Here is a 20,555-nt window from a genome sequence, read left to right on the forward strand (position 1 = left end):
AGAATCTGCGTGAAGAGAGACCTTTTTCCAATTTTTTCACTTCTCTTGTCATACTGTTAGGGAGCACTTTCAAGCTGGGTACAATTTGACATCTCGAGACAAAGTTGAGAGAAATTATTTCACCACAGGTTATAGGTTCCTTTCCAAATCACGGGAATAATTTCTCCCCATGGTAGCACCAGGCAGAAATCATTGTTACCCGTTTAATTCCCATAAGGGAACATGTTGTAAGATTCCGTGCATGTATATCAAGGTCACGAACACATTCCGGCAAATGGCTTGACACAGTGTAACACATGTTTGTTAATAAAGTTCAGAGTTTGAGAAAACCGTGATTCCTTGTGCATTATGGGACCAGGTTTTTTGGAAAACTGAAATAGAGCCGATTGTGAAAGTCCTAATTACTCTCTGTTCCAAGGAAATGATGGGGGGAATTTTCTTCAAACATGAGATCTCCAAAATTCAGAATTGTTACAGGACATATTGAAGTGAAGCACGAATTATTCAGGAGAGAGTACCAACAAAGCTGTCTTCTTTTGTGCTATTCTTCTTACAGAAAACTTCATGAGAGCTGAAGTAAATTATCTGAATTCAAAGAATAAGAGACGCCTATGAGAATATGCAGATGGGCTAAATTCCGTCCATGTAATTCAATGTGTCCTGAAAAATGTAGTGCAGTGAAATATGTCCAAAGTCATATTACTACAAATAGGAACGTTTCTGAAGGAGAATGTTGCCTATAGATTCACTAAAAAGGGTTTTTTGCACCATTAAATCAGCTTTCTTAATAGCTTTCTTAAGAGCTGCTTTTGGCTGAGCTGAAATGCACCACTTAATGTCAACTTCCCAGATGGACCTTCACAACATGCAGGTAACATCATCCCAAACATGGAAATCCTGGTTTTTATCATCAATTCCCAAAGAGGCATTTTCCCAATCACTTCTGTTCCCCTAAAAACCATTATGAGAATCATTTGTGTGCAGATGATATGACTACAGATGACTTTTAAAGAGCATTCTTTGCACATATCCTTTGATTCACTCTGTGGAATGTGAAGATCAAGGAGAAGCTGATTTATTAAGGACAAACTTGAAAGAAGCTTCATAGATTATAGACTTACCATTCTCTATAATAGGCAAAACCCTGCAATTCCAATTTCTGGGAACAGGTCAACTTAACATCTCCCCAAGTGTATCCCAGATTTAAAAGATTTTAAAATCTAATGGGCACAGAGACTCCTATCTACAATAGGTTTTCACATGAATATTGATCTTGCTGTCAACAGACGCTAACAAGAATGCATTCAAATAAAGTTGAAGTGGAGCAAGGAAAGGCAGGTTGCATTGAAATCTTACAGAACATGATGATAGAATCATATGCCAAATGGAGTAACCCCATATTTGAAAAGTGGCAGAAGACTGAAAGCTTCCACAATTGCTTGAACCTAAGGTGGGTAAAGAAGGGCTGTGGGAGATTAACTAATTTGGAATTAGTGGCAAAAGTAAGACTGGGTGCATCTGACACGAAGTGTTTTCTCCTGTCCACGAAGTCCTTTCAGCAAGTGAACGTTTGCTCGATGACACGTTCTGTGAGTTTAAGATTGATATTACTGTGGGGGTTTTAATGCACGGCCTCAATCACGAGGAAGACATAGGATTTTTTCTCAATGCCTCAAATCCGAACAAGGCAGAAGGAAGTTTCCCACACAACCTTTCTTTTATTGACTAAAATGAACAAGATGCATTGCACATACCTCTACATCTAGAGACAATCTTTCGGCAAAGTTTCCTAGTATGCGGGAAATTGCCTAAATTCAACCAAAGCAGAAATGAAGTGAGCTAACTTGCTGTTAGTGTGTGAGAAAGCCTATCACAGCTCATAGATACGCTTACTTCCCAACAAGAGAAAAACACCTTTATCATGACAGAGCAGGTGAGGGATATTGTCCACACTCATTGTATTCACAAAATGTGTAAAGTTTCAAAGCTTGGGTTGCTGTGACTGAAATTACAAGACCCATTCTAACAATCTGCTTTGCACTTTCATTTGGATGCTACCAGTAAGCAATGTCAAGTGTGGGGCTGTGGCTGATCCAAAGAGGATCTTGTGCCCAGGTCATTCAGGGCAGGAACATAGAATATTTTCGGATACCATGGAAATCAGTGCTCACGAAGTGTCCCACGAATTGGCTGAACTTTCTCCCATTGATTCCTAGGATTCGATGAATATAAAGATTCGGAATGGTAAGCTGGGTAGGAAGAGATCATCTCTGACTTCTGTTACCGTTGTTGTCATGCTCTCCAGAAATGGTTTCAATCTGGGTTCAATTAGACATGTCAAGTTCAGGTTGAGAGAAACACTATCAGAACTGAGATATATGCTTCTTTCCCATTCACAGTAACCCATATTTCCCACAATGGCACAAGGCTGAAATCATCATACTAGTTTCATTTCATGCAGCAAACGTTTTGAAAAGTCCCGTGCATGTAGCTAAGTGTCGTAGAGACTCTGTTTCAAATGGCTTTCCGCATTCACTCTGTATTTCATAAAGTTAGTTCAACATAAGAGAAAAACTGTGATTCCATTTCAAATAGGAGAGCTTCTGGAACAATAACACACAGCCATTTCCCGACTACCAAAATTCTCTGACTTGCAAACAACATGATGATGTGAATTTCTTTCAAACAGCTTATCCAAAATTGAGAACTGTTATTGCATATATTGAATAAAAGCACTCATTTAGGAGAGCTTACCCTCCAAGCTGTCTTATTCCACAGTATATTTCCCACAGATATCTTCATAATGGCTGAAATAAATTATCTACGTTGGATGATGAACGTATGATTCTGAATGCTCAAATTGTCTCACTTCCATCCTTGAAAGCCAATGTGTCCCCAAAAATGAAGCACAATGAAAACTGGCCCCGTCATATTCCTCCAAGTAGCGAAGTTACAGAAGATGAATTTCACCTGAACTAACGCTGAAGACTGGTTCTCTGCACAAAATACTCAGCATTCCCTATAGGTTTCAAATGAGCTGCTGTTGACTCAGCTGGGATGAGGTGTCTTAATGTCACTTTGCCAGATGTACCTTCAAAACATGGAAGGACAGCTTAGGCCAAACATGAAAATCCCAAATTTTCCCATCAAATCCTAAGAAGGGAGTGTACCTCAGGTTGACTGTTACCAAAATGAAACACAGGGAAGCATTTGTTTCAAGTGGAAAGAAATGCAATAGGATTGCTAGCATTATACTTTGCTTCTTCTTTTGGATGAATTCTGTGGACATTGCAAGATCTGGAGAAGCTGGGGTACTGAGGCCGAACTTATGAAATGGCCTTTCCAAGTACTCACGGGCAGTAATTGAAAGCATTCTGTGCTCTACCAAAAATTTTAATTCACGTCAGCTCTCCTGTTTGCAGATTGTTTCCCAGGAATGAGAGGTTCTAAAACCTGTGGAACACAGGTCGACTTATCTAGGCTTTAGTCTCACAAGAATCTTTCTCTCACCATAACTTCTTGTCAGCTAGAATGCTTTTCAGTATGTCTGAATTTGAGAAAAGAAAGTCAGGATGCAGTGAAATCTAATGTAATATGAAGACAAGCTTGTAATCCTAAGAGCGAAGCCTCATGTTTTAAAACTGCCAGAAGACCAAAAATTTCCCATGTGTTTAGTTCCAAGATGGGAACAATTTCCCAAGACTTGGTGAAGCTAACACAATGTGCTTCAAACTGTCAAAGTAGTCCTTCCAGTGTGAAAATATGCTCGATCAAGATATTCAGTGGGGGGAAATTGGAGAATTCACATTGGGTTTCAATGCATGGCCTCATCAAAGCAAGATGTACGATGGGTCCTAAATTGCACAACTTACATGATCACTACAAGGCAGAAGGGGGTTTCACACATACATTTTTTGTCTAGTGACAAGTACCTAAAAGCTGAATTTCACAGCCCCTCATTTGCAAGAGACATTCTGTCAACAAATTTTCGAACTTAGCAGGTGACTTTCCTAATGGCACATAAATAGGATATGAAGGGAATGGGCTCAATGTGAGTGTGTGAGAAAGCCTATGAGAACTTGGATATTTGATGGCTTCCCCAACACCAAAATTCTCTTATTCCTACAATGCAGAAGAAGGAAATTGTTTCACATTAATTATACTCCAAAGATGCATCACCTATGAACGTTACAGTTATCTAATGGAAATTAGAAGATGTGTTCAAACAACCATCATTCCACCTTGCTTACAATGGTTTGCAACAGCTGGGTCTGCTGAGGGGCTGTCAGTGTAATTATGATGAGTTCAGGACAAGGACCATCAGGACAGCACAGAGGCTTCTTAGGGAAACCGTGGAAAATCAGGTCTCCCTTGAACCTGCGATATTTTTTCATCAATTCTGTTCCATTCAAACAGTGGAAAGATTGTATAACATTTGGCACAAGAAGCTGCATGTGAGAGAACTTCTCCCAATTTTATCACTTCCCTTGGCATGCTCTTCAGGAGCATTTTCAAGCTGGGTCCAATTTGATATATTGAGACAAAGTTGAGAGAAATAATTTCACAACAAGTATATTGGTTCTTTACAAATCATGGAAACCACTTCTCCCTATGGTGGCACCAGGCAGAAATCATTCTTACCCATTTAATTCCCATAAGGGAACTTGTTGGAAGATTCTGTGCATGTAGATCAAGGTCACGAACACATTCCTGCAAATGGCTTGCCACAGTGTATCTCACTTTTGTAATTACAGTCCAACATTTGAGTAAACAGTGATTTCTGTTGCATTATGGGACATGGTTTTGTGGAAAACTGAAATAGAGCCGTTTCCCGAATGCCTAAATATCCTATGTTGCAAGGAGGTGATTGGGCGAATTCTATTCAAACATGAGACCTCCAAAATTCAGAACCGTTAAAGGGCATATTGAAGTGATGCACGAATTATTCAGGAGAGTGTACCAACAAAGCTGTCTTCTTTTGTGCTATTCTTCTTACAGAAAACTTCATGAGAGCTGAAGTAAATAATCTGAATTCGAAGAAAAAGGGAGTCTTATGAGAATGTGCAGATGGGCTGACTTCTGTCCGTGTATTTCAATGTGTCTTCAAAAATCCAATGCAGTGAATACTGAGTAATGTCATATTACTCAAAATACGGACATTTCTGAAGGAGAATGTTGCCTATAGATCCACTAAAAAGGGTTTATAGCACCATTAAATCAGCTTTCCTAATAGCTTTCCTAAGAGCTTCTTGTGGCTGAGCTGAAATACACCACTTAATGTCACCTTCCCTGATGTACCTTCATAATATGGAGGGAACATTATGCCATACATGGTAATCACGTTTTTTATCATCAATTTCCAATAAGGGATTTTGCCTAGTCCCTTTTGTCCCCCTAAGGAACCACATGACAAACATATTTGTGCAGATGTTATGGCTAAAGATGACTATGTAAAGAGAATCCTTTACACATTTCCTTAAATTCACTCTGTGGAATGTGAAGATCAAGGAGAAGCTGATGTATTAAAGACAAACTTGTACAGAAACCTCTCAGATTACAGATGGACCTTTCTCTCTATTAGGCAAAACCCTGCAATTTCAAATTCTGGGAAAAAGTCAAATTAACATCTCCCCAAGTGTATTCCAGATTTTCACAATTTTAAAATCTGAGGGGCACAGAGGATCCTATCTATAAGGCATTGTAACACGACTCTTTATATGCCATCAACTATGCAAATGAGAATGATTTCAAAAAATGCTGACTTGGAGGAAGGAAAGGCCATTTGTAGTGAAATCTTTCAGAACATGGTGAAAGGACGGTGTGCCAAATGGAAAAGCCCCATATTCAAAAAGAGGCAGAGGACTAAAATCTTCCACTAATGTTTGATCTTTAGGAGGGAAATTAATGGCTGTGGGAGAATAACTATTTTGGAATTAGTGGCAAAATTCAGACTGGGTGCATCTAACATGAAGTACTCACTCCTCTCTATGTAGTCCTTTCAGCAAGTGCACGTTTGCTCGATCAACCTGTTCTGTGAGGTGAACATTGGGATTAAACTTGGGGTTTGAATGCATGGGCTCAATCACATGTAAGACAAAGTGATTTTTCTCAATGCCTCAATATTTGTGATCCAAACAATTCAGAAGAAAATTCCCCACACAATCTTTCCTGTAGTAACTGAAACCAACAAGATGAATTGCACAACACCTAGAGACACTCTGCCGCCAATGTTTACAACTTCATGGTAAATTGACTAAATTCAACTGAAGTAGAGATGAAGGGTGCTATCTCTCTGTGAATTTGTGAGAAATCTTATCATAGCTCGTATATACGCTTAATACCCAACAACAGCAGTACTCCTTTATCATGACAAAACAGGTGAGGGATACTGTCCTCAAACATTGTATTCCCATCATGTGTAAAGTGTCAAGGTTTGGGTTGATGTGAGCGAAATTACAAGACCCATTCAAATAAATTTTGCAAATTCATTGGGATGCTCATAATAAACAATGAAAAGTGAAGGGCTGTGGCTAATCCAAAGAGGAGCTGGTGCACAGGTACTTAAGGGAAGGAATATAAAATAACTTCAGATAACGTGGAAATTACTGCTCATGAAATGTCCTGTGTATTTGCTGAAATATTTGGCATTGATTCCCAGGATAAGATGAATACAAAGATTCAGAAAAATAACCTGGGTAGGAAGAGATCTTCTCCCACATCTCTTAATATTGTTGTCCTGCTCTACGAGAACAGTTTCAAACTGGGTTCAATTTGACATCTCAAGTTCAGGTTGAGAGAAACATTTTCAGAACCAAGACATAGGCTTCTTTCCCGTTCACAGTACCCATATTTCCCAGAATGGCACAAGACTGTAATCATCCTTACCAGTTTCATTTCATGCAGTGAACATGTTGCAAGGTCCTGTGCAAGAATCTAAATGTCGTAGAGACACTCCAACAAATGGATTTCCGCATTCAGTCTCTCTTTAAATAAGTTAGTTAAACATAAGAGAAAAACTGTGATTCCTTCTGGAATAGGAGCCAAGATCGTGTGGAATATTGACACACAGCCATTTCCTGCCTGCCAAAGTTCTGTGACTTGCAAACAAAGCACTGATTTGAATTTCCTTCAAAAATGCATTTTCCAAAATTGAGATGTGTGAAAGCACTCATTGAAGAAAAGCACTCCTTTAGGACAGATTACCCTCCAAGCTATCTTCTTTCTTAGTATACTTCTTACAAAAATCTTCGAAATGGGTAATGTAAAATATCAACATTGGATGATGAACATATGCTTCTGAATGTGCAAATGGGCTCACATCCATCCTTGAAAACCAATGTTTCCCCAATAACTAAGTGCAAAGAAAACTATCCCATGTCGTATTCCTCCAAACAGGGAAGTTACAGAAGATGAATTTCACCTGAACTAACGCTGAAGAATGTTCCTCTGCACAAAATACACAGCATTCCTGATAGATTTTGAATGGTCAGCTGTTGACTCAGCTGGGATGAGGTGTCTTAATGTCACTTTGCCAGATGAGCGTTCAAAACATGGAGAGACAGCTCAGGCCAAACAGGAAAATCCCAGATTTTACCATCAAATCCCAAGAAGGGAGTGTACCTCAGGTTGTCTGTTTCTGAAATGAAACACAGGGAAGAATTTGATTCAAGCAGACAAGAATTGCAAGAGGATTACTAGCGGTAGTTTTTGCTTCTTCCCTTGGATGCCTTCTGTGGATATGGCAAGAACTGGAGAAGCTGGGGTACTGAGGATGAACTTGTTAAATGGCCTTTCCAAGTAATCACAGGCAGTAATTAACAGTGTGCTGTGCTCTATCAAAAACTTGGATGACGACAACTCAGCCAGCTGCAGATTGTTTCCCACGAGTGAAATGTTCTCAAACCTGTGTAACACAGGGCGACCTATCTAGGAGTAAGTCTTACAAGAATGTTTGTCTCGCCATAACTTCATGCCAGCAAGAAGGCTTTTCAAGATGGCTGAAGTTCAGGAAAGAAACTCAGGATGCAGTGAAATCTTACGGAACAAGAAGAGAGGCTCATATGCCAAAGACAAAGTCTCACGTTTTAAAACTGCCAGAAGACCGAAAAATTCCTCATGTGCGTAGTTCTAAGGAGGGAACAGTTTTCAAGACTGGGTGAAGCTAACACAGTGAGCTTCATACTGTACAAGTAGTCCTTCCAGCGTGTGAAAATATGTTCGATCGAGACATTCAGTTGGGGGAACTTGCAGAACTCACAGTAGGTTTTAATGCATGGCCTCACTCACAAGTTAGATATAGGATGGGTACTCAATCGCACTACTTACATGATCCCAAAAAGGCAGAAGGAGGTTTCAGACATAAACTGTTTTGTCTACTGACAAGCACCTAAAAGCTGCATTTCACAGCCCCTCCTTTTCAAGAAACATTTTGTCAACAAATTTTCCAACTTAGAAGGTGCTGTTCCTAATGGAAAATAAATAGGATATTAAAGGAATGGACTCAAGGTGAGTGTGTGAGAAAGCCTATCAGAACTTGGATATTGGATTGCTTCTCCAACACAAAATTTCTCTTATTCCTACAATGCAGAAGAAGGAAATTTTTTCACATTCATTGCACTCCCAAGATGCGTCTCTTAAGAACATGAGCGTTGATCTTATAGAAATCAGGAAACCCAATCAAACAATCCTCTTTACACTTTCCTTAGAACGGGTTGTAACAGCTGGGTCTGCTCAGGGGATGTCATTGTATCTATGATGAGTTTCGGGCAAGGACCTTCAGGACAGGAACCCAGGCTACATAGGGAAACAGTGGAAACTCAGGGATCCATTGAACCTGTGATGCTGCTTCATCTATACCATTTCATTCCTAGAGTGGGAGGATTGCCTGGGATTCGGCACAAGAACCTGTGTAAAGAGAGATCATCTCTCAATTTCTCACATCTATTGGCATGCTGTTCAGGAACATTTTCAAGCTGGGTTCATTTTGAACCCTTGAAACCAACTGGAGAGAAATAACTTCAGAAACGGTATATAGATTTCTTTCCAAGTCATGGAAACCGTTTCTTCCCATGAAGGCATGAGGCAGAAAACATCCTTACCCGTTTCATTTTGAGAAGGGTACATATTGCAAGATTCCATGCATGTAGAACAAGGCCACAAACACATTTCTGCAAATGGCTTGCCACAGTGTATCTCAATTATGTAGAGCAGCTCACCATTTGTGAAAATCCTGAATTGTAGTGCATTAGGGGACACTGTTTTGTGTAACACAATAATAGATCCGTTTCATAAATGACTAAATACTCTGTCTTGCTAAGAATAGATGGGTCGAATTTATTTCAAACGTGAGTTCTGCAGCTTGTGAATCGTTACAGGTTTTATTGAACCGAAGCACAAACTGTTCTAGAGAGTACCCTCAAAGCTGACTTCTTTTTGCTATTCTTCCTATAGAAAATTTAATGAGAGCTGAAGTAAATTATCTGAGTTTGAGGAAGTACAGAGGCCTATAACATTGTGCAGATGGGCTGAATCCGGTCCTTGTAAATCAATGTGTCCCCAAAAATGCAGTGCAGTGAACACTGGCCCACGTCATATTCCTCCAAATAGAGATGTTTCTGAAGAAGTATTTTGCCTTAAAATCCACTGAAGTTGGTTTAATACACCAAAAAATCAGCTTTCCTTATTCAATTTCTGCCAGCTGCATTTGGCTGAGCTGAAATGCTCTTCTTAACATCAACTTCCCAGATGTATCTTCATAACATGCAGGCAACATCATGCCATACATGAAAATCACGGATTTTATCATCAATACCCAATAAGGGATTTTGCCTTGTCCCTTCTCTTCTCCTAAAGAACCACATGACAAACATATTTGTGCAGATGATATGGCTAAAGATGACTATTTAAAGAGCACCCTTTACAAATTTCCTTAAATTCACTCTGTGGAATGTGAAGATAAAGGAGAAGCTCATGTATTAAGGACAAACTTGCACAGAAACCTCTCACATTATGGATGGACCGTTCTCTCGAATAGGTAAAAGACTGCACTTTCAACTTCTGGGAAAAAGTCAAACTAACATTTCCCCAAGAGTATTCCAGATTTTCAAGATTTTAAAATCTGAGAGGCACAGGCTCTCTTATTTAAAAGGTATACTCCTACGAATATTTATACGCTGTAAACTATGCAAATGGAAATCATTTCAGAAAATAATGAAGTGGAGGAAAGAAACGCAGTTTGTAGTGAAATCTGAGAGAATATGGTGAAAGGGCCGTGTGCCAAAAGGAGAAGACACATATTCAAAAAGTGGCAGAAGACTTAAAATTTCTTCAATTGTTTGATCCTAAGCATGGAAATGATGGTCTTTGGGAGATTTACTACTTTGGAATTAGTGGCAAATTTAAGACTGGGTGCATCAAACATGAAGTGCTTTCTCCTTTCCACGTAGTCCTTTCACCAAGTGGACGTTTGCTCGATCGACCTGTTCTATGAAGTGAACATTGGGATTACCCTGGTGGTTTGAATGCATGGCCTCAATCACATGTAAGACATAGGGTTTACTCTTAATGCCTCAAACCTGGTGATCCCAACAAGGCAGAAGGAAGTTTCCCACACAATATTTCCTGTAGTAAATAAAACCTAAAGAAGCATTGCACAGCACCTAGAGACACTCTGTCGGCAATGTTTCCAACTTCGCCGTCAATTGCCTAAATTCAACTGAAGTAGAGATGAAGGGAACTATCTCGCTGTGAGTGTGTGAGAAAGCCTATCACAGCTCGTAGTTATGCTTGGTTCCCAACAACAAAATACTCATTTATCATGACAGCGCAGGTGAGGTATATTGTAAACACTCATTTTATTCCCACTATGTGTAAGGTCTGAAGGTTTGGGTTGATGTGAGCGAAATTACAAGACCCATTCAAATAATCTTCTTTGCACCTTCATTCAGATGCTTCCAGTAAGCAGTGTCATGTGAGGGGCTGTGGCCGATCCAAAGAGTAGCTGGTGCCCAGGTCGTTCAAGCAGGAACATACAATAATTTCGGATATGGTGGAAATTAATACTCATGAAGTTTCCCGAGTATTTTCTGAACATTTTGCCATTGATTCCCAGGTTATGACGAATACAAAGATTCGGCATAATAAGCTGGGTAGGAAGAGATCTTTTCCCAATTCTGCTACCGTAGGTTTCCTGCTCTTCGGGAACACATTCAAACTGGGTTCAATTTGAAATCTGAAGTTCAGGTTGAGAGAAACATTTTTAGAACCGAGTCATAGGCTTATTTCCCTTTCAGAGTAACCATTTTCCCCAGAACCGCACAAGAATGAAATCATCAATACCCGATTCATTTAATGCAGTGAATGTGTTGCAAGGTCCCATGCATGAAGCTAAATATCGTAGAGACACCCTTACAAATGGTTTTCTGCATTCATTCTCTCTTTCAATAAGTTAGTACAACATAAGGGAAAAACTGATTCCTTCTGGAATAGGTGACAGTATCTTTTGGAACACTGACACACAGCCGTTTCCTGACTACCAAAGTTCTGTGACTTGCAAATAAACTGTCGGTGTGAATTCCCTTCAAACATGTGTTTTCCAAAACTGAGATGTGTTAAAGCACTGATTGAAGAAAAGCACTCATTTAGGAGACATTACCCTCCAAGCTGTCTTCTTTCTTATTATACTTCCTACAGAAATCTTCACAACGGGTTATGTATAAAGTCTACAATGGATGATGAATGTTTGCTTCCAAACGTGCAAATGGGCTTACTTCCACCCTTGAAAACCAAAGTGTTCCTAAAAACCAAGTGCAATGAAAACTTGCCCATGATGTATTCATCCAAACATGGAAGTTACTGAAGATGATTTTCACCTGATCTAATGCTGAAGAATGTTTCTCTGCACAAAACAGTCAGCATTCCTGATACATTTTGAATGAGCTGCTGATGACTCAGATGGGATGAGGTGTCTTAATGTCACTTTGCAAGATGTGCCTTCAAAACATGTAGGGACAGCTCAGGCCAAACATGAAAATCCCAGATTTTGCCTTCAAATCCCAAGAAGGTAGTGTATTTCAGGTTGTCTGTTTCTGAAATGAAAAACAGGGAAGCATTTGTTTCAAGTGGACAAGAATTGCAAGAGGATTGCTTGTGGCATTCATTGTTTCTTCACTTGGATATCTTCTGTGGACACGGCAAGTACTGGAGAAGCTGGTTACTGAGGCTGAACTTGTGAAATGGCCTTTCCAAGTACTCACAGGCAGTAATTGACAGTGTGCTGTGTTCTACCAAAATCGTGAATCATGTCAACTCACTCGGGTGCAGATTGATTCCCAAGAATGAAATGTTCTAAAACCTGTGGAACACAGGTCGACTTATCTAGCAGTTAGTCTCACAAGAATGTTTGACTCGCCATAACTTCATGCCAGCTAGAAGGCTTTTCAAGATGGCTGAATTTGAGGAAAGAAAGTCAGGAAGCAGTGAAATCTTACAGAACATGAAGAGAGGCTCATATGCCAAAGACAAATTATTCACGTTTTAAAACTGCCAGAAGACTGAAATATTCCCCTTGTGCTTAGTTCCAAGATGAGAATAGTTTTCCAAGACTGGGTGAAGCTAACACAGTGAGCTTCATTCTGTCCAAGTATTCCTTCCAGCGTGTGAAAATATGGTCGATTGAGACATTCAGTTGGGAGAACTTGCCAATTTCATAGTGGGATTTAATGCATGGCCTCACTCATGACCTAGAGATAGGACGGGTCCTCAATCACACTACTTACATGATCCCAACAAGGCAGAAGGAGGTTTCACACATACACTTTTTTGTCTAGTGACAAGCACCTAAAAGATGCATTTCATAGCCCCTCATTTTCAAGAGACATTCTGTCAACAAATTTTGCATCTTAGCAGGTGATGAACCTAATTTCACATAAATAGGAGATGAAACGAATGGACTCAATGTGAGTGTGTGAGAAAGCCTATCAGAACTTGGATATTAGATGGCTTCCCCAACACCAAATTTCTCTTATTCCTACAATGCCAAAGAAGGAATTTTTTTCACATTCATTTTATTCCCAAGTTGCATCACTTATGAACGTTAGGGTTGATCTTATAGAAATTAGAATACCCTTTCAAACAATCCTCTTTCTACCTTGCTTAGAATGGTTTGTAGCACCTTGGTCTGCTGGGGGGCTGTCAGTGTATATATTATGAGTTTGGTTCAAGGACCTTCAGGACAGGAACCCAGGCTACTTAGGGAAACCGTGGAAACTCAGGGCTCCCTTGAACCTGTGATGTTGCTTCATTTATTCCTTTCCATTCCTAGAGTGGAATGATTGACTGAGTTTCAGCCTAAGAAGATGCATAAAGAGAGTTCTCCCAATTTTCTCACTTCTCTTGTCATGCTGTTCGGAAACATTTTCAAGCTGGTTTCTATGTGACACCTCAAAACAAATTTGAGAGGAATTATTTCAGAACAAGTATATAGATTTCTTTCCAAATCACAGAAATCATTTGTCCCCATGATGGCACGAGGCAGAAATCATCTTTACCTGTTTCATATTGATAAGGGAACTTGTTGCAAGATTTCATGCATGAAGACAAAAGTCACAAACCCATTCCTGCAAAAGGATTGTCAGTGTATCTCAATTATGTAGAGCAGTTCAACATTTGTGAAAACCCTGATACCTAGTACATTAGGGGACAAATTTTTGTGGAACTCTAAAATAGATCCGTTTCATAAATGAATAAATACTGTGTCTTGCTAGGAATAGATGGGGCGAATTTTCTTCAAACGTGAGTTCTACAAATTGTGAATCATTACAGGATTTATTGAACTGAAGCACGAATCATTTAAGAGACTGTACCCTCAAAGCTGTCTTCTTTTTGCTATTCTTCCCATAGAATACTTCATGAGATCTGAAGTAAATTATCTGAGTTCATGGAAGTACAGGGACCAATAAGAATGTGCAGATGGGCTGAACCCCATCCCTGAAAATCAATGTGTCCCCCAAAATGCAGTGCAATGAACACTGGCCCATGTCATATTCCTCCAAATAGGGATGTTTCTGTAGATGAATTTTGCCTAAAGATCCTCTGATGATGGTTTAATGCACCAAAAAATCAGCTTTCCTTACAGCTTTCATGAGAGCTGCATTTGGTTGAGCTGAAATGCTCTTCTTAACATCACCTTCCCAGATGTACCTTCATAACATGCAGGCAACCTCATGCCATACATGGAAATCACGGTTTTTATCATCAATTCCCAATAAGGAATTTTTCCTAGTCCCTTCTGTTCTCCTAAAGAACCACCTGACAAACATAGTTGTGCAGATGATATGGCTAAAGATGACTATGTAAAGAGCATTGTTCACACATTTCCTTAAATTCACTCTGTGGAATGTGAAGATCAAGGAGAAGCTCATGTATTAAGGACAAACTTGAACAGAAACTTCTCAGATTACAGATGGTCTGTTCTCCCTATTAGGGAAAACTCAGCACTTTCAAATTCTGGGAAAATGTGAAATAAACATCCCCCAAGTGTATTCAAGATTTTCAGGATTTCAAGTTCTGATGGACACAGACTCTCCTATCTATAATATATTTTCACATGAATCTTCATATGCTCTCAACTATGCAAAAGAGAGTGATTTCAGAATATCCTGAAGTGGAGGATGGAAAGTCAGTTTGTAGTGAAATCTGACAGAAAATGTTGACAGGACTGTGTGCCAGAAGGAGAAGCCACATATTCGAAAAGTGGCAGAAGACTTAAAACTTCTTCAATTGTTTGATCCTAAGGAGGGAAATGAAGCTCTGTGGGAGATTAACTACTTTGGAATTAGTGGCAAATGTAAGTCTGTGTGCATCTAACATGAAGTGCTTCCTCCTGTCCACATAGTCCTTTCACCAATTAGACGTTTGTTCAATCGAGCTGTACTGTGAGTTGAACAATAGGATTAAAATGGGGGATGGAATGCATGGCCTCAATCACATGTAAGACATAGGGTATTTTCTCAATGCCTCAAAATTGGTGATCCTAATATGGCAAAAGGATGTTTCCCACACAATCTATCCTGTAGTAACTAAAACCAACAAGATGTATTGCACAGCACCTAGAGACACTCTGTCGGCAATCTTTCCAACTTCGCGATCTATTGCATAAATTCAACCGAAGTAGAGATGAAGGGAGCTATCTCGCTGTGAGTGTGTGAGAAAGCCTATCACAGATCATAGTAATGCATGTTTCCCAACAACAGAAATACTCCTTTATCACGACAGCGCAGGTGAGGGATATTGTTCACACACACTGAATTTCCTATATGGGTAAAGTGTCAAGATTTGGGTTGATGTGAGCAAAATTACAAGACCCATTCAAATAATCTTCTTTGCACCTTCATTCAGATGCTTCCAGTAAGTCTTGTCAAGTGAGGGGCTGTGGCTGATGCAAAGATGAGCTGGTGCCCAGGTCGTTCAGTGCAGAAACATACAATAATTTCAGATACGGTGGAAATCAGTGCTCATAAAGTGGCCCACGAATCTTCTGAAGTTTTTGACATTGATTCCCAGGATACGACGAATTCTAAGATTCGGAGCAATAAGCTGGGTAGGAAGAGATCTTCTCCCACATCTGCAACTGTTGTTGTCCTGCTCTCTGGGAATGGTTTCAGCCTGGGTTCAATTTGACATCTCAAGATCAGGTTGAGAGAAACATTTTGAGAACCGAGACATAGGTTTTTTCCCATATACTGTACCCATATTTCACAGAATGGCACAAGACTGAAATCATCCTTATCCATTTCATTTCATGCAGTGAACGTGTTGCAATTTCCCGTGTATGAAGCTAAATGTCATAGAGACACTGCTACAAATGGCTTTCTGCATTCACTCTCAATTTCAATAAGTTAGTTCAACATTAGAAAAAAACTGTGATTCCTTCGGGAATAGGAGACAAATCTTGTGGAACACTGAAACACAGTCGTTCCCTGACTGCCAAAATTCTGTGACTTGCAAACAAATCTTTGGTGTGAATTTCCTTCAAATATGCGTTTTCCAAAATTGAGATATTTTAAAGCATTCATTGAAGAAAAGCACTCATTTAGGAGAGATTACCGTCCAAGCTGTCTTTTTCTTAATATTCTTCCTACAGAAATCTTCATAATGCTTGATGTAAATTGCCTACATTGGATGATGAATGCATGCTTCTCAACATGCAAATGGTCTCGTTTCCAAATTTGAAAACCAATGTGTCCCCAGAAAAGAAGCGCAAAGAAAACTGGCCCATGTCATTTTCCTCCAAACAGGGAAGTTACAGAAGATGAATTTCACATGACCTAACTCTAAAAATTGTTTCTCTTCACAAAACACTCATCATTCCTGGTAGATTTTGAATGAGCTGCTGTCAAATTTGCTGGGGTGAGTTGACTTAAATCATTTTGATTGATGTGCTTTCAAAACATGGAGGGACATTCCAGGCCAAATATGGAAAGCCCAGATTTTGCCTTCAAATCCCAAGAAGGGAGTGGACTTCAGGTTGTCTGTTTCCAAAATGAAACACAGGGAAACATTTGTTTCAAGTGGACATGAATTGCAGTAGGATTGCTAGCAGTATTCTTTGCTTCTTCCCTTGGATGCCTTCTGTGGACATGGCAAGTTCTGGAAAAGCTGGGGTACTGAGGCTGAACTTGTGAAATGGCCTATCCAAGTACTCACAGGCAGTAATTGACAGTGCACTGTGCTCTACCAAAATCGTGGATCACGTCAACTCACACAGCTGCAGATTGTTTCCCAAGAATGAAAGGTTCTATGTCCTGTGGAAAACAGGTCGACTTATCTAGGTGTTAGTCTCACAAGAATGTTTTTCTCGCCATAAATTCATGCCAGCAAGAAGGCTTTTCAAGATGGCTGAATTTGAGGAAAAATGTCAGGAAGCAGTGAAATCTTACAGAACATGAAGAGAGGCTCTTACGCCAAAGACAAAAGCCTCAAGTTTTAAAACTGCCAGAAGACCGAAAATTTCCTCATGTGCTTATTTGAAAGATGGAACAGTTTTCCAAGACTGGGTGAAGCTAACACAGTTAGCTTCATACTGTCCAATAGTCCTTCCAGCGTGTGAAAATATGCTCGATTGAGGCTTTCAGTGGGGGGAAATTGCAGATTTCACAGTGGGTTCAAATGCATGGCCTCACTCACCAGCTAGAGATAGGACGGGTCCTCAATCACACTATTTACATGATCACAAAAGGCAGATGGAGGCTTCACACATACACTTTTTTCTCTAGTGACAAGTACCTAAAAGCTGCATTTCACAGCCCCTCATTTTCAAGAGACATTCTGTCAACAAATTTTCCAACTTAGCAGGTGCCATTCCTAATGGCACATAATTAGGAGATGAAAGGAATAAATTCAATGTGAGTGTGGGAGAAAGCCTATCAGCAGTTGGATATTGGATGGCTTCCCCAACACCAAATTTCTCTTATTCCTACAATGTAGTAGAAGGAAATTTATTCACATTTATTGTACTCCCATCATGGGTCTCCTATGAACGTTAGGGATGATATTATCGAAATTAGAAGACCCATTCAAACAATCCTCTTTCCACCTTGCTTAGAATGGTTTGTAACACCTTGGTCTGCTGGGGTGCTGTCAGTGTATCTATGATGAGTTTGAGCCAAGGAACTTCAGGACAGGAACCCAGGCTACTTAGAGAAACCGTGGAAAATCAAGGCTCTTTCATGTGCGATTTTTCTTCATCTATTCCGTTCCAGTCCTAGAGTGGAAAGATTGTATTAAGTTTGGCAGAAGAAGCTGCATAAAGAGAGTTCTTCTCCCAATTGTCTCACTTCTCTTTGCACGCTGTTTTGGAAAACTTTCAAGCTGGATAATATGTGACACATCAAACCAAAGGGGAGCGATATTATTTCAGAAACATTATACAGATTTCTTTCCAAATCATAGTATCCGTTTTTCCCCATAATGGCATTAGGCAGAAATCTTCCTTACCTGTTTCATTTTGAAAAGGGAATCTGTTGCAAGATTCCATGCATGTAGACCAAAGTCACAAACACATTCCTGCAAGTAGCTTATCACAGTCTATCTCAATTATGAAGAGCAGTTCAACAATTGTGAAAACCCTGATTCCTAGTGCATTAGGGGACAAGGTTTTGTGCAACACTGAAATAGATACATTTCAAAAATGACTAAATATTCTATCTTGCTTAGAATTGATGGGGCGAAGTTTCTTCAAACTTGAGTTCTACAAACTGTGAATCGTTACAGGATTTATTGAACCGAAGCATGAATCGTTCAAGAGAGAGTACCCTCAAAGCTGTCTTCTTTGTGCTATTCTTCCTATAGAAAATTTCATGAGAGCTGAAGTACAATATCTGAGTTCAAGGAACTACATAAGCTTATAAGAATGTGCAGATGGGCTGACTCCCGTCCCTGTAAATCAATGTGTCCCCAAAAATGCAGTGTAATTAACACTGGCCCATGTCAATATTCCTCCAAATAGGTATGTTTCTGAAGAAGAAATTTGCCTAAAAATCCACTGAATATGGTTTAATATGCACAAAAATCAACTTTCCTTATCGCTCTCCTGAGAGCTGCATTTGGCTGAGCTCAAATCTCTTCTTAACATCACCTTCCCCAGATGCACCTTCATAACATACAGGCAACCTCATGACATACATGGAAATCATGGTTTTTATCATCAATTCCAAATAAGGGATTATGCCTAGTCCCTTCTGTTCACCAAAAGGACCACATGAGAAATATATTTGTGCAGATGATAAGGCTAAAGTTGACAATGTAAAGAGCATCCTTTACACATATCCTAAAATTCAGTCTGTGGAATGTGAAGATCAATGAGTAGCTCATGTATGAAGGACAATCTTGAACAGAAACCTCTCATATTACGGATGAACCATTATCTTTATTGGCAAAACTCTGCACATTCAAATTCGTGGAAAAATACAAACTAACATCTCCCCATGTATATTCCAGATTTTCAAGATTTTAAATTCTTTGGGACACAAGACTCCAATCTCTAAGGCATTTTCCACGAATCTTTATAAGCTGTTAAATATGCATATGAGAATGATTTCAAAAAATTCTGAAGTGGAGGAAGGAAAGGCAGTTTGTACTGAAATCTTACAGAATATGGTGAAAGGACAGTGTGCAAAAAGGAGAAGACACATATTCCAAAAGTAGCAGAAGACTTAAAGCTTCTTCAATTGTTTGATCTTAAGGAGGGAAATGAAGGTCTGTGGGAGTTTAACTACTTTGGAATTAGTGGCACAAGTGAGACAGGGTGCATCTAACAAGAATTGCTTTCTCCTGTCCATGTAGACCTTTCAGCAAGTGGACGTTTGCTCAATTGACCTGTTCTCTAGGGGAACATTGGGATTAGCCTGGGAGTTTGAATGCATGGCCTCAATCACATGTAAGACATAGGGTATTTTCTCAATGCCTCAAAGTTGGTGATCCCAACAAGGAGAAGGGAATTTCCCACACAATATTTCCTGTAGTAACAAAAACCAAAAAGGCATTGCACAGCACCTAGGGACACTCTGTCAGTAATTTTTCCAACTTCACAGTCAATTGCCTAAATTGAACCAAAGTAGACATGAAGGGAGCTATCTCACTGTGAGTGTGTGATAAAGCCTAACACAGCTCGTAGTTATGCTTGCATCCCAACAGAAATACTCCTTATCATAACAGTACATTTGAGGGATATTTTCTGCAATCATTGTATTCCCAATATGTGTAAAGTGTCAAGGTTTGGGCTGATGTGAGCGAAGTTACAAGACCCATTCATATTTCTTCTTTGCACCTTCATTCAGATGCTTCCAGTAAGCAGTGTCAAGTGAGGGGCTGTGGCTGATCCAAAGAGGAGCTGGTGCCCAGGTCGTTCAGGCAGGAACATAGAATAATTTTGGATACGGTGTAAATCAGTGCTCATGAAGTGTCCTGTGTATTTGCTGAACATTTTGCCATTGATTCCCAGGTTACAATGAAGTCCAAAATTCAGAACAAAAGCTGGGAATGAAGAGATCTTCTCCCACTTCTGCTACCGTTGTTGTCCTGCTCTCCGGGAATGGTTTCAAACTGGGTTCAATTTGACATCTCAAGTTCAGGATGAGAGAAACATTTTCAGAACTCAGACATAGGCTTCTTTCCCATTCACAGTACCCATTTTTTCCAGAACGGCACAAGACTGAAATCATCCTTACCCGATTCATTTCATGCAGTGAACATGTTGCAAGGTCCCGTACATGAAGCTAAATGTCGAAGAGACACTCCTAAAAATGGATTTCTGCATTCACTCTCTTTCAATACGTTAGTTCAACTAAGAGAAAACCTATGATTCCTTATGGAATAGTAGCCAAGATCTTGCCAAACACTGACACATAGCCGTTTCTGACTGCCAAATTTCTGTGACTTGCAAACAAAGCATTGGTGTGAATTTCTTTCAAACATATGTTTTCCAAATTCAGTTGTGTTAAATCATTCATTTAAGAAAAGTATTCATTTAGGAGAGATTACCATCCAAGTTGTCTTCT

The sequence above is a fragment of the Camelus ferus genome, chromosome 1 (genome assembly GCF_009834535.1).
Source record: "Camelus ferus isolate YT-003-E chromosome 1, BCGSAC_Cfer_1.0, whole genome shotgun sequence".
NCBI lineage: Eukaryota > Metazoa > Chordata > Mammalia > Artiodactyla > Camelidae > Camelus > Camelus ferus.